General features: G+C 38.4%; 1 pseudogene; it reads right to left on the bottom strand.

Moving 5' to 3' along the window:
* Positions 1-5,000, bottom strand: part of LOC143305874 (large subunit ribosomal RNA) — an 11,024-nt pseudogene that overhangs the window by 1,953 nt on the left and 4,071 nt on the right.

The following is a 5,000-nucleotide window of genomic DNA, read 5'->3' as shown; positions in this document are numbered from 1 at the left end:
TATCTTCAATAGCTACGATCATTCCAGGTAAATATAAGATTATTATTTATAAGGCAATATCTTAATCGTTAATCAATCATGTTTTCTGTTACAGGTTCTCAACTCGGATTATCCCCCTCTTCATCCACTATATTCCACTCAGATAAGTAAAAAGCAATCGACTACAAATCCATATCCCGATTGTTGATTATTTATCCTTTCTTTTACAGTTTTTCGAGTCGGATTAACCACCTCTTCAGCAATCAAATCTTTTCAGGTAAGAATATGACTATCAGTTGTACATATATGTCTCAATTATTAATTACATATATTTTTTGTTACAGGTTCTCAACTCGGATTGGCTCTCTCTTACACGCTTACATTTTTCTCAAGTAAGTATAAAACAATTAGTTATAACTCTATAACCTATATATTTAGTTATTAATGTTTTCTTTTACAGGCTTTCAGGTCGGATTAAAAGTCATTTCAACGGTTACAATCTTTTCCGGTACGTATAAGATTATTAATTGTAAATCTATGTTTATTTTACTTATTTAATTTAAATCATGTATTATCTTTTTTTCTTTTTTTTTTCTTTTTTTTTTCTTTGCGCATTCAGTTTGACGTCCACTTCATCGTCTTCTGAAGGGCCATAGGTGGTGCATCCGTACTGTCGTCATCTTCATAAATCTTGAGAAATTTAGGTAAGATCCAAGCAAGACTCTGGTTGTTAGTCCTTTCATTATGTTCTTAGAGAAACCTAGGTCTTTTAGTAACGTGTACGATTGACTGGACCAAATCCCTCTCCACGAGATGGTCACCGTTGATACCCTTACTCTGTTAGTATTAAAGACGTTTCCAACATATGCCTTGACGTCCCTATTTGCTTCATAATATTTCTTCTTTTTCTCGTGGGCCTCGTTTAGGTTCCTATATCCTGAAACAATTTGTACATCCAAAATTAATGCTTGCCCCTCCTTGCCTGCTATAATGTCCGGTTTTCTAATTCCTTCCTGTGTCGGAATTCTTGGCTCTGTGATGGTTTGATACCCTTTGCCGATCAAGTTTCCCGCTAGTTTTCCTACGATGTTATCATGTCTCAAGATTCTGCCTCCATGAGTTCGGTGACATTCTTGTATAATATGTGCTGTTGTTTCTGCCGTCTGACATCCTGCTCTGCATCTGGTATCCTGAGTCTCTCTCCTGTTTCCTCGAGTAGTCCTCATTAGAGATGGAATTGCATTAATTCTGATGGCGTGATATTTAATCCAGTCCCTGGCAGGTATGGTGACTCGATCGTCCACCACTCAGCTATGCGATGGGATTGCAGCTGAGGTTTCCCTGAGCTCAAAACCGTCTGTTTGTCTATATAAAGTAAGGTTCCATTTTACGTCTTCGTCTGCATGTATTTTTGCCCAATTATATTTCTTTTTGATACCATCAAGTTCAATAATTCTCTTGGCTAGCGGCAACGATGAATTTTTCATTGATTCTATTCTTGTCTTTGTTAGAAATGGGATTTTAGTATACAACGCCATAATACCAAGCCCTCCGTCCCTGACCTTCGCGTGAAAATAGGCAATCGGTACATCTTTAGGTAAGTGCATCCATGATCTTACATATTTCCTTATCAATCGGTCTAGTTGTTTTAACATTACGTAATTAGTTTTTCCTAGGACTAGGGTGTGTAAGAATCTTGGTATGATATAAATTCTTAGGATGGTTAATCTTTGCTGCGGTTTTAATGGTCCTCTATCTACCTTTTCCAACAAGTCACTTAAGGGAGGTTTCGCTCTAACCGGTCCATGCACTGAAAATTCGACGCCTAGGTGTTTCCAAGTTTCCAACATACCAATTTGTGGTATAGTCTTCTCATCAATCTTAAACCATGCTCGTTCTATGACTTTTAATTTCTTATCTTTTCCTGAGGGTATTAATGAAAGACATTTACATTTGTTTGGTGCCAGACCAAGACCATGTTTCTGCATTTCACTTGATACTAGATTTATGAGCGTTTGTAATCCTTCTTTAGTGCTAGCAATCAAGACGAGATCATCTGCAAAAGCAAGTCCGTTAATAATCAGGTCAAGTAATTCGAATCCTATTATCTGGGGTAAATTTGCCAAAACTTCATCCATGACAGCATTAAAAATTAAAGGTGACAAGGGGTCGCCCTGCCTGACTCCTTGCTGCGGTTTTATTGTTTCTGATTTCTCTCCGTTCACTTCAATAAACAGTTCTGACTTATTATACAATTGTTCGATATAATCTATAAGCTTCTTTTTTATTCCTTTCTTCCTTAAGACCTTAATGATAGAACTATGTGATACTGAGTCGAATGCTTTTCTAATGTCTAGAAAAGCCATATGAACTTGCCTTTTCTGTTTCCACGCATTTTCAAGAATAGCTGTAAGAATGAATATGATTTCTGCCACTCCATCCGCTCTAATAAATCCTCGTTGTCTATCATCATGCTTTAGGGATTTGTACAATCTATCTGCTAGTATCTTGTGGAAATGTCTTATTATCACTGAGGCTATGGATATTGGCCTGTAGTTTGCCGGATCTTGTACCTCTCCCGCTTTCGGAATCAGGACTGTTCTAGCTCTCGCCCACTCGCTCGGTATCTTCGCTGAAAACAATAAAATATTCATAATAATTGCTTTAGTTGTGTTGGGTACTTTCTTTAACCAGCAATCCGGTGAAATATCATCCGCTCCTCTGGCAGTGTCGGCTTTTGGCTGGAGTCTCAGGACCTCCTCACACGTTATCGGTTTTACAGGTGTATTATTATCCAATTCATACCTTAGGTCTTCTTCCTCCATCCTAGTAATGTTCCTCTTTTCCATTATTGGTTTCCAATACTTTACCTGGTCCTGAAGAGATACTTGATTCCCTGCTTCTGTTTCCCCATCCAAAATCGTCCTTGCTACCTTAACTTTGCTCTTCCTCCATAGTTGCTGGATTTTAGCGTATTCCATTTTCCTCTTTTGTTTCTTCGTCCAGTGTCTTCCTTCTTGATTCCCATTAATTACTTTTCTCTTTTTATTTTCAGGTACTCCGAAGTTAGTGTTGAACCATTCCCTCAGGTGGTCTGTAGGGTCGCGTTCCTGTCTGACATCTTCAACTGCGTGGCCTAGGATATATTTCGCCTGATCTTCGCATTCCGCCGACCTGAGGAATCTTAGGGCCTCTGAATACCAGGATGTATTTTGTTGCTGTGTCTCCACCAAGTAAGTATTCGTATTAATCCTTTCATTTATTGTATTTGTTTGTATCCTTTCATTATGCTCTTCTAGGTTTTCAACAGGTCTTTCTAGGTGAGTGTTCGTGTACCTGTTCTCCGATAAGTTCATGTCTACTATCTCTTCAGGTATGTCAGAGTAAGTATCCGGATTTCTTTCTTGAAGGATTCCTTGTCTGATTTCCACAGTTTCTGGGTTATTTTCTATTTGCAGGTTCTCTGGAAGATTCATCACTGTTTCTCTATATTTGGCTGTCTTACGCAGGGATTTCACCGCTTCTATAGATCTCAGTGGAAAAAGTTGCACTTTTTCATGTAAATATTCATTAATTTTTAACTTTGCTGTCGCAGGTGCAGTTTTCTCAGCTATTGCGATTCTTCTAATGTCTTCTATTTGCCATCTAGGCTTTTTTCTATTAGTATTGATATTTTTGTTTGTTATTTCTTTGTGTGCTGAGGCTTTGTGCACCCCTAGCCCCCGGAACGAGTTAAAATCCTTGGAGCAAAACTCACACCTGAAGCTTTGAGATACATTTTGCTGCTGTTGAGAGTTCACATTTGCTGCAGACCGAGAGCTACTTGGTATATTATAGGAAAGGTAAGAAATAGATATTGGTGGTCCACTGTATGGTGGCATAGAGATACCCCCATTATTATTTAAATTTGTTAATAAATTGTTGCCAGTGGAAATTGCCCCTACCGGGGCATTTGGACGACTTATTTGGGCATCACAGGGTGTTAACTTGTGGCCGGTTTGTAGGGGGATATTATCAAGAAGGACCCTCTCAGGTACCGGCGGGTTGTCAAGCCCTCCTTCTTTCCCCGTTGCAGCACTACGCCTCTCTATTGTTGCTGCGTCTCGTAATCAGTGCTCCGCGCTAATTCATTAATTTTTTTTATCAAAATAGGGCATATTTGCGAATTTAATGCTGAATGTTTTGACTCAACTAAACCCTGTCTGTCACAGTTGGCGCACTTGGATTTTTCCTTTTGTTTGCATTCCCTTGAATTATGCTCGCCCGCACAATGTCCACATGTTGTCGTTGTGGCTGTACAATTTTTTGCTAGGTGATTAAATTTTAGGCATTTAAAGCATTGCAGCACCCTGAAATAGTCCTCAATTCGACAAGATTCGTAATTTAAATAAATTCTTCCGTATTTCATCAATTTAATTCTGGTTTGGGGTGATACCTCTATGAGAACGTTTTTGGAGCTCTTATTTTTGTTAACAAACTCTGTGAGGATCCGTAATTCCAGGCCATCTTCATTGCACCCTATTGCCTCAGCAATAGTCTTTACGATATTCGCAAATGCGATGCTTATAGGAAAATCCCTAATTAGTAATCGCGGTTTCAATTTTTCTTTATCTTTAATTTTCAACCCTAAATCCTTAAGCTTTCCGGATTCCCGCAGTTTGTCTAAATTCACTGTTTTAGCAATAATCCTGATAGCAAGAGAATTTAAGGTTATCAAATGGTTTACTCTTAAGTTAAATTCCGTAGGATTTATTGCATCTTTAAATGCTTTCTTAATCTCGCTGGCCGATTTATAGTTTTTAGGATGTTCTTTAATAGGTATTACCATAAATTCAATGCTATTGTCTGTCTTATTCGAGTTAGAAAGCTCCATGTTACGTAATGGAATACCGGTTTTTACCATTGCAGAGTAAGAAGGTTTTGGTCCTTGTATTGAAGCCTGCATTACCTCTTGGACTTTGCTAACAGCTTCTTTAACTTCGCTACACACTGTGTTCCTGAAGTTGCTACGGAGGTCTTCG

The sequence above is a fragment of the Osmia lignaria genome, chromosome 11 (assembly GCF_051020975.1).
Source record: "Osmia lignaria lignaria isolate PbOS001 chromosome 11, iyOsmLign1, whole genome shotgun sequence".
Classification (NCBI taxonomy): Eukaryota; Metazoa; Arthropoda; class Insecta; order Hymenoptera; family Megachilidae; genus Osmia; species Osmia lignaria.
Note: the sequence above shows the minus strand (reverse complement) of the source record. Positions and strands in the feature narration are given on the sequence as shown.